This window comes from Gekko japonicus, unplaced genomic scaffold, assembly GCF_001447785.1.
Source record: "Gekko japonicus isolate JY-2015 unplaced genomic scaffold, Gekko_japonicus_V1.1 scaffold361, whole genome shotgun sequence".
Taxonomy (NCBI): Eukaryota; Metazoa; Chordata; class Lepidosauria; order Squamata; family Gekkonidae; genus Gekko; species Gekko japonicus.
This window is the reverse complement of record NW_015174852.1, coordinates 999,838-1,010,378: the sequence shown is the minus strand read 5'-3', so window position 1 is coordinate 1,010,378 and position 10,541 is coordinate 999,838.

The window sequence follows — 10,541 nt, the reverse complement described above, 5'->3', positions numbered from 1 at the left end:
GAGATACATGAGATTGGGGAATTTAAAAATAGGAAGTGGAAGCTCGGGAACACAGTGAGAGCATTTTTTTTTAACTCTAGCTCCTTCCTGGCTTGCAAACAGCATCCTCCTTTTGATAGCCAGCATTTCGGGATGCCATGCCTCCAGAGGGGACCTGGGGATCCCCTGTACTTTCAACCAGTGTTCCCTCTAAGCTGAGTTAGTGTGAGCTGGCTCACAGGTTTTTAGCCTCCGGCTCACACATTTTTGTCTTAGCTCAGGAAGAATGGCTCCAAAGCAAACTAATTTATGCAGCAGCCAAATAACTTGCTCACAATTCTAATGCCAGTAGCTCACAATTCTAATGCCAGTAGCTCACAATTCTAATGCCAGTAGCTCACAATTCTAATGCCAGTAGCTCACAATTCTAATGCCAGTAGCTCACAATTCTAATGCCAGTAGCTCACAGAGCTCCACAGCTGAGAGGGAGCATTGCAGAGTTACAGCTTATCTCCTGCCTACAGATATTAGTTCCCAGGCATATAGCGAATGCTGTGGAAGGAGGACTCCGTGGCATTGTACTCCATTGAAATCCCTGTTCTCCCCAGATGTAGTGATCTCATGTATCTCAGGGGTCCAGGCATTACAATGGGGTTGCTATTGTGGTGTTTTGGTGTTGTGTTATAGCGCTATAGCGCTCTTAAAAGAATGTTTAAAAAAAGACGGAAATTGCCCGTGCGGGTGAAAAAGGGCGGGGGAACCTCGTCATCAGAGGAAGCGCTACGCCGGCATTTTACACAGCACCCCGTAGCGTTTCAGGAATGATACAGAACATTGAAGACAGCTTGGAAGCACTTTGCAGGTAAAACGGCTCAGGAACGCTTCCCTAACGGGACAGGAGCATTTGTGGATGAAAGGGTCAATATATTCCGTTAGGGAACCATTACTAAAATGGTTCTGTCTGAAATGTCAGTACAGAAACCATTCGTGAACAATTCCTGAAACAGAACCTATCGACTGTCTGAAATTCCAGAGAGAAGACGCTCAGTTTTCCCCACCCCAGGATCAAAACATCATCTCTTGGTTTTATTGAATGTTTTTCCCAACACATAACAAATATGCCAGGTGACAAGGCAGCGAAAGCGGTACTATTGTTCACATGCACAGAGTATGTTGTGGTCCAGCTTCAAATATTTGGAAGAACGCTAACCTTTTCCTGAATATATGAGGAGCGCCGCTCCAAATTCTGTGGTCCAAGTAGAGGGCTGGGTGGAGCATCGTTAGCAGAGAAATGTGTACTGCACTGTGATCTGCTTTGAGGAAGGGTGGCATTAAAAGGAAAGACAGACAGACGGTTGTTCGGCACAATTCAGTGTTTTTAACCCCGCGGGTTTAAGGACATCCGATTTTGTGACTGTGGCAACTGTGGTGTGTGTGTGTGTGTGATGTGTGTGATGTGTGTTTAATTTCCTCTTAATTGAATTCCCTTGCGTGCCCCGCACTGGTATCTGTAGAGAATGTACAAGGTAAAAAGAAAATAATCTAGGGCAACCAAACTACCATTGCAACGAGAAATTAATTGCAAAGAATGGTTAATATGACAGCAGAGTACATAAAATCCCATTATATTTCTTTGTGATTCTGTTCTGTAGTGTATGCTACTGCTGTATTCAAAGGGCAGGGCGATCTCCCAGGGTAAATTGCTACATTAGTTTGACATTTCTGGCTCCAATTAACCTTACATTTGAGCTATTTTCCAAGCATGGTGCGTGTGGGTGTTTTTTTTTGTCTGAATTTGTGAGAAGGTTATTTTTTTTCCCCCTCTACTGCAGTTTCCGCTGCTTTTAGGCAAAATCCAAAATGGGCTAAAGATATTTTCTATGCACACCCCAGGTACAGGCATTAAACTTTGTGTCATTTATAACCGAGGCCAGATCTATGAACTGTTAAACACCTAGCTGCTGGGGAAATTGGCAGATGTGTGTATAATTTTCCCCTCTTTCCCCTTATCTTGGAAACATACCCTTGTCCTGATGCGATCGTGTCGTACATTTCTTTGTACCCTGCCTTTCCAGCAACTGCTAATGAGTCGGGTAAACACAAACACTCTAATGGGGGTTCTAAAGCCAAATTTGGCTCAATATGGAACCAAGGCTGAGGTCACACGAGCAGTTTGCATCAATATCGTTGCAGTACCTTTGTGGATGATCAGACAGCAACATCTGCCTAACATCTGCCTTCCGTGCCCCACTCATCACCACCCCGTTCTGCCTTGCTTTGGAAGTGGAGTAATCAGGTCCTGGGGAAAGTCCAGTGTTTATGGATATCGGTGCTTTCACCCTGCATTTCTGGATGTCTGAACACCTCTGGTGCAAGCTCAACCCAGTTGGGAAGTCTGATCGCTCTTTTCTGTTTTCACTCCTTTTTTTTTGTCAGTCAGCGATGTGTGCATAACTACATCTTCGTGCACACCAGCAAGCTTTCAGCTGTCCTCTGAGGCAAGAAGGGGGGAGGGAAGGGCAGGCTGAGAAGCCTCCTTAGTCTTTTTTCATGCCGGTTCCTCTGCCTACAGAAGGGGTTAATTGAAAAGATGAATTTTTTCAGAGGGGGAGGCAGCCTCCTCCAGCTTTTAAAACAGAGCATTGCTTCGAATAAGCAGTTATACGCACCTGCAAAAGACAATAAAAAAGAAGCCACCTGACCACCCACTTCGTGGTTGCCCCACAGCAGTAATCTGAACACTCGACCATAGGGTGAGTGCGCAGTGAGGCTGTTTCAGGGTGTGCTATCTGGTCACCCCTTCCTGCAATGATTTAAACCACAGCAAAGAGAGGCGCCAACAGATCACATCAAGCCTCCAGTGTGACTGCAGCCCAAGTGTGGCTCTTCTATAAAGAAAATGAGATCTTTAAATTAAGAGAGGTAGGTTGGGATGCTAGAATTACCAGTATGTGAAGAGAATAGCAGGAATTGGTTCTGATGGGACAATATTTAAAACAAGACCCAGGTAGGCAGCTGTGTTGGTTTGAAGTAGTAGAACAAATGTTGAGTGCAGTGGCACCTTTAAGACCAACAAAAGTTTTTGGAAAAAGTGTGCGTGCACCCGAAAGCTTATACCTTGAGTAAACCTTTGTTGGTCTTCAAGGTGCCACTGCACTCAAAATTCGTTCTAATATTTAAAACAATTAACTTAAACACATAAAATGCAGAGACAGGGAGGATAGTTAATAACAGTTATTGTGGCTATGTCCAACAGAACAAAAAAGTCTTCAACGGCTGGCCAAAGAGAGTAGTGGAGGGAGAGAAGGGAGAGAGAGAGAGAAATCTCCCCTGGGGTGCGAGTTTCAAAGTTTTAGCGCTGCCACTGAGAAAGCCAGAAGCAGGGCCTCTGAGGATGACCAAACTGGTCAGGTCATTTCGTATGGGAGTAAGAGGTCCTTCAGGTGTGCTGGCCCTCAAGCCGCAGAGGGCTTTAACGGTCAGTCCCTGCACCATGAAGTTGTAAAGTTTCAGTGGCATGGGACTCTTTATACCAGCTCTTTCATGATCCTTGGTCTGAATTTTGACACAGTTTAGCTCTCAATTATAAAAAGATGCTGACCACCACACCACAATGTCAAGGCACGGGTGTGTGTGTGCGTGTGTGTTAAGTTCCATGTCAGGTAACTTCCCACGTATGATGACCCTATGAATGAATGACCACCAAAATTGTCCTATCATTAACAGCCTTGCTTGGGCCTTGCAAACCGAGGGCTGCAGCTTCTTTTATCGAGTCGATTGATCTCATCTTGGGTTTTCCTCTTTTCCTGCTGCCTTCAACTTTTCATAGCGTTATTGTCTTTTCAAGTAAGTCTTGTCTTCTCATAATGTGACCAAAGTACAATAGCCTCAGTTTAGTCATTTTTGCTTCTAGGGAGAATTCAGGCATTGGTAAGTAAAGCTAAAGGTTCCCTTGCTCGGAAGCCAGTCGAGTCCGACTCTAGGGTTGCGGTGCTCATCTCCGTTTCCAAGCCGAAGAGCCAGCGCTGTCCGAAGACGTTTCCGTGGTCATGTGGCCGGCATGACTAAACACCAAGGCACACGGAACGCTGTTACCTTCCCACCGAAGTGGTACCTATTTATCTACTTGCAATGTCTTGCTTTCGAACTGCTAGGTGGGCAGGAGCTGGAACTAGAGATGGGAACTCACTCCGTCATGCGGCACACTCGGGTCTCGAACCGTTGAACTACCGACCTTCCACAGCCTGCAGTTCAGCGTCTTCACCACTTGAGCCACTGCAGCTCCTTTTTTAAAAAAAGAGAAGTTTTGCCTTCTCATAATGTGACCAAAGTACAATAGCCTCAGTTTAGTCATTTTTGCCTCTAGGGAGAATTCAGGCATTGGTAGGTCATTGTTTATGACACTAACTGGAGGGGGAGAATGCAAAATGCAGCAGTCTCTTTCAGTGGCAACCGCACATGTAACATACTGCTCAGTTCTAAACACTTCATTGCACCTCTGCTTATTCTCCTTCCTGCATGACATCCGCCACAGGCAATTGTCTGAGGGCCAAGAACTGAGTTCAAGTTTGACCCTCTGATGAAGGGAACTTTGACTCTCGAAAGCTTATTCCCCGAAAATCTTGTTAGTCTGTAAGGTACTACTGCACTCAGATCTCACTGTTCCTCTGTGCATTTTAAGATTTATCCTGAGCTGTGGATAAGTTTGCCAAAGCATGTCCAGATTCAGACAAAGTCCAGAAACAATAGTCAGGCTATGAAGTGTCAGGGAAAGTGCCGTCGAGTTGCAGCTGACTTACGGCAACCCCATACGGTTTTCAGGGCAAGAAGAGACAGAGACTGCGATCACCCATGCTAAATAATGCACTCTCGATCCACTTTCAATGCACGTTCGAATTGGATTTTTTTTCCAGTTCACACGGTAAAATCCAGATGGAAAGTGCATTGAGAGTGGATCGAAAGTGCATTGAAAAGTGCATTATTTAGCATGTGTGATCGCAGCCTCTGGCTGATTTCGCACTAGAGCTGCCTCGATGTTGTGCCGCTGTTTGCCCCGATACTATTGGTCAATTTCACACCCGAAGCCGTGGGGCTGCATTTGACCCGCGGCTTCGCCCGATTTCCTCCGCAGTTTCATGATCCTCAAAAAACAACATCGAGGCAGCTCTAGTGCGAAATCAGCCAGAGGCTGCGATCACACATGCTAAATAATGCACTTTTCATCCACTTTCAATGCACTTTCGAATTGGATTTTTTCCCAGTTCACACGGTAAAATCAAGATGGAAAGTGCATTGAAAGTGGATCGAAAGTGCATTATTTAGTGTGTGGGATCGCAGCCAAAGAGAGGCGGTTTGCCATTGCATGGGTCCGCTAGTGACCCTGGGCGTCCTTGGTGTTCGCCCATCCAAGTACTAACCAAGTACAAACTGTTTATTAGGACCAGCTGATAATATCATGAAAAGAATTTACAAACTTTCATGTCTGCTAAAACTTTTCATCAGGCTAGGTGTTCATTGGGAAAAAAAACAATAAGAGATGGGCAGGGAAGATAAGGTATTTGGGAAAAAAAGAGATGGGCAGGGAAGATAAGGTATTTGAAGTAGGGATGGGCACCAACTGGCTCGTTCGTGGTGAATTTTGGCTACTTCGTGCTTTGCAAAGTCCAGTTCGTGGCAGGTCACCTGGCATGAACTTTCCATGAACTTTCAAGCTGTTCATGCTGGTTCGGCGAACGGAGACATTCCCAGACAGACTGTCTCCACTCAATCAAAATGTTTACAGAACTTCAAAGTGACAACTTGCAGAGCACCTAGAGGGGCATCCAGGGGAGGTCTCCTGCGTCTTTGATGTCTCTATCTCGCACAGGATCTGTTCTATACACTCCTGAACCTCAGTCATTTTGACAGGCCCAGGTTCAGGAGGTTCAGGAATGTCTAGAACAGATTCTGTGCAAACTAGACACCAAACTCAGAGAGGACCTCCCCTAGATGTTCGTCTACATGCCCTCCAAGTTTGGTGTCTCTAGCTTGCACAGGATCTATTCTATACACTCCTGAACCTGCACCTGTCAAAATGACCACCTGTCAGCTGTCATTCTGACAGCTGCAGGTTCAGGAGGTTCAGGAGTGTATAGAATGGATCCTGCGTGTACTAGAGACACCAAACTTGGAGGGCATTATAGGAACATCCAGGGGATCTCTGGCTGACTCTCTTCTACCTGCCCTCAAAGTCTGGCGAGGGTTAGATTTACGGGGTCTGAGTTACATGCTCCCAAAGAAGATGCCCCCATGTCAGCTATGCTGCCGTATTGTTTATGGGCCTAGAGTTCGCCTGCCTGACCTGTGTAAAACTTGGTGCCACATTCCTTCCCTCTCGCTTCTCCCATTGTTATCTCTGACCTTGTACTCCTGCCTGTGTAGTGTCTCCACTTTAATTAACCGTGAGACCAGGGCTATTTTTAGGCAGGAACGCACACGAACGGAGTTCCAGCTGGCTCCCAAGTTGGCCACACTCAGCAGGGACTCATTAGCATAATAGGCCACACCCAACAGCAGAAACTCATTCGGATTGGCTACAATTAGGGGTGTGTGGCCTAACATGCAAAAAGCCCTGGGTTTTGACAACAAACAAGGTAAGCAGAATAAGAAGCAAAAGGTGGGTGTGGCTGGATGACCACACTTCTGGTAACATGGGGGTGTGGCCTAATGTGCTAATGAGCTGTGCTGTCGGGGTGTGGCCTAATATGCTAATGAGTTCCTGCTGTTGGGTATGGCCTATTTTGCTAATGAGTTCCTGCTGGGATTTTTCTACAACAAAGCCCTGCGTGAGACTAGTTACGTTTCTCAGCCTGGGATCGGTTACTCTTTCCTGCCCGTGGGAAAAGGGGCGATTGGCCCACAGGTGGGGGGGGGACCTTTTGAATCTTCTGTATCATTGCATGCTTGTTCCTTGCTCGTCATTCCTAACAATGACCGTGTTATTGCAACCATAGTACTAACAATAAAGCAAGACCTTTCTTGGAAGCGTGTGCTCCGTTGTTTGGCTGTGGGTCCTGACACCCCAGGAAAGTGTTTTCTGGGGAAATGACAGGTGGTCACTGATGTCTCTAGCACACCAGGGGGGCATTCTACTGCCCCATGAACCTCACAAACAGAACCAGTTCTTAAGGCAGCTAAAAATTCATGACAGTCCATGACTTGCGAACAGGGCACATCACGAACCACAACTCAAACCACATTTTTCCAGTTCATGCCCATCCCTTGTTTCAAGGCATCATGTTCTTACCATGATATAAAGGTTTATAAAGTTATGCACATGGTGGAGAAAGTGGATAGAAAGAACTGTTTCTCCCTGTCCCATAATACTAAGAATTCAGGGGCACTCAATGAAGTTGATGAGCAATAGATTCAGGATGGATAAAAAGAAATACTTCTTTACTTGATCATAGAATCATAGAATGTTAGAGTTGGAAGGGATCTTGCAGGTCATCTAGCCCAACCCCCTGCACTCTGCAGGAGCACAGCTGAAAGATAGCCCTACATACCTACAACATACCCGAAAGATGGTCATCCAGCCTCCGCTTGAAAACGTCCAGCGAAGGAGCATCCACCACCTCCCAAGGCAGACTGTTCCACTGCTCAACCACTCTGACAGTTAGGAAGTTTCTCCTGATATTTAGCCGGTAACGACTCCCTGGTAATTTCCACCCATTAGATCTAGTCTTGCAATCCGGAGCAAGAGAGAATAGATCTGCTCCATCTTCTACATGACAGCCCTTCAGATACTTGAAGACTGCAATCGTGTCCCCTCTAAACCTTCTCTTTCCCAGGCTAAACATACCCAGCTCTTTCAGCCTTTCCTCGTAAGACTTGGATTCCAACCCTCTCACCAGCCTGGTTGCCCTCTTCTGGACACGCTCGAGCTTGTCAACATCCTTCCTAAAATGTGGTGCCCAAAACTGGACACAGTCCTCCAGGTAAGGCCTGATCATAGCAGAATAGAGCGGAACGATGAGTAATTAAATTGTGATGAATAATTAAATTGTGGGATTCGCTGCCAGTGGATGCAGCGATGGCATAGATGGCATTACTAGGGTAGGGTTGTCAAATCCTGCTTGGGAAATACCTGGAGATTTGGGGGGTGGGGTGGGGAGAGAGAGGTTTGGAAAGGGGAGGGATCTCAGCAGGGTATAATGCCATAGAGTCCACCCTCCAAAGGAGACATTTCTCCTGGGGAACTGATCTTGGTCATCTGGAGATCAATCAAAATTCCAAGTGATCTCCAGCCCACACCTGGAGATTGGCAACCCCAGGGTCACAGATTCATGGAAGTGAGGTTTGTTGATGGGTAACTAAAGGGAACCTCCCTAGTCAGGGGCACTCAACCACTGAATCCCAGTGTTAGGTGGCAGCATCAGGGAAAGACCTTGGCCTCTAAGCCCTGTTTGTTGATGCTGGTCTAGTTGGACTGGTATTTATTTATTTTATTTATACTTTCGGCTTATATACCACCCTGACCCCGAAGGGTCTCTGGGCGGTTTACATAGTGGTTCTAACCAACCAATTAACCTAATTAGGGCCACATTGTCTACAGGGTGGTGACTGCCTACCAGCACCCCGGGCTAGTTGTCATCCGGCTTCCTTCCGCGGCTTCAGATATTGGCATCCTGGTGCTCTTTCTGGAGCTGATCTTCCCCGAGCAGATTCCTCCGGCAGGTCTCGTCTTGGCGCGTGGCTCTGTGTTGGCTGCAGTTCCAGCTACTGTCCACAGGTGGCTCCACCGCGCTGCGCCGCACATCACCACGCTCGCCAAGACTCCACTTCTCCAGGCTCCACCTCCGCCAGGAACTGTTCCGCCGCCATTGTTGCCGCTTGCCGCCATCAGGGCTTGCCTTATGTTCTTACAGCAAAGACAAAAGGTTGTACACTGGTTAGTGACACTCACTGGCTTGTGATGTTTGGGATGGTCCTTTAAAAATGGTATTACACGGCTTTTGTTTTGGGGATTTGTCTGGGGGCCAGCACAGCTCTGTGCAACCCGGATGAATCCCACACACACCTCCTAGTCATCCAAGGAGCAGTTATGTAACTTTTCTGCATAGCATACTTCATAGACCCTTCTCTGCATGTGCTCGGAGGTTACCGACCGACCTATGATTTATTTAGCGGCCGGTCTGAAAATTACCTGTAGATCTCAAAGCGCAAATCCGATTGTGGGAAAGAAGAAATCGCTGAGGTTTTGAAGAAGAGGGCCAACCGCAGGGAATGGAGTCCTACATTCATTAATACGAAATGCAGCGTCCTAGCTTTCATCCACGAAAGATCAAGGAATTTTTTTACATAATTAAAACCCTGAAAATTTAATAGTATCATCCCTGCATAAGACTTGAGGGAAAGGGTGGGTGGGGGACAGGAAAACACTCATCTATGAACATTAATTGCCGGCAATAATCTGTCACTGGGTAAGCCCAAGCGATCATGAACATTTCGATGTGCAAAACTGATCGCCACACCGTTCTTCAGAGATGCTCCACGGAACTAATATTTATTTATCTGCCCCTCCTTTCCGCTTAGGTTCAGTCAAAGGGCAAAACATCTGAGCACTGAAGCCTTTGGTCCCACTAGCAAATATTTAATGTATGAATTAAACTGGACAGGACTTTGCCAGAAGCTCTCTTCCTGTTTTATTTTGAAATCTATTTTTAACAACATTTAAGCGCTCACATGTAAGGGGATAAAGACATCTCTGACAAACTGTGTTTATTGAGCTAAATGCCATCCGGAGGGAAGCCACGTTATTCGGTCCGTCGGGTGGCTGTTTAAGAATGGGCTTGGTGCAGTTTATTGTCTCTGGCTTTGCATCAAAAAGAGAAGCAAAGATTTTTTACAGGAGCAGAGGACGGTAATACGGATCCAGGGTTAAGTAATAGTGTCACAGCTGACTCATGGTGACCATGGGACCACGGGGATTTCAAAGCAAGAGATGAACAGAGGTGGACCTCCTGATGGCACCTGGTTTTTGGCCAGTGTGTTGGGCTGGGTGGGCCATTGGCCTGATCCAACATGGCTTCTCTCATGTTCTTATGTCTGGAGCAGTGATGCTCTGTATTCTTGGTGCTTGGGGGGCAACAGTGTTGTTTCAAAATACAACCCCCTAACACTTTATCTGGCCCCGCTGGTGGACCTCCTGATGGTACCCGGGTTTTGATCACTGTGTGACACAGACTGTTGGACTAGATGAGCCATTGTCATTGCCATTCTCTGGCTGAGTTCAGACTGGCAGTTTGGCCCGATATAGGCACATTTCACAAATGGATTAAAGGGGCCGGTTCACACAGCCACAGCTGCCAGGCGTTCCCCAGCCGTACTCAACCCGTCCTATGGCGATTCCCTATCGAGTTTAAAAGGTACCAGGTGAAAGCTGTAGCAAACCCTGGAGAGCGCGTTGGTCCCACTTCCCGGAAGTGTGCATGCTAAAAGCCGCAAATAAGCCGCATTGCTGCGATGCTGAACCTATGCGCATGTCGCCGGAGTGGAAAAAAGCCACTTACAGCTGCACACAC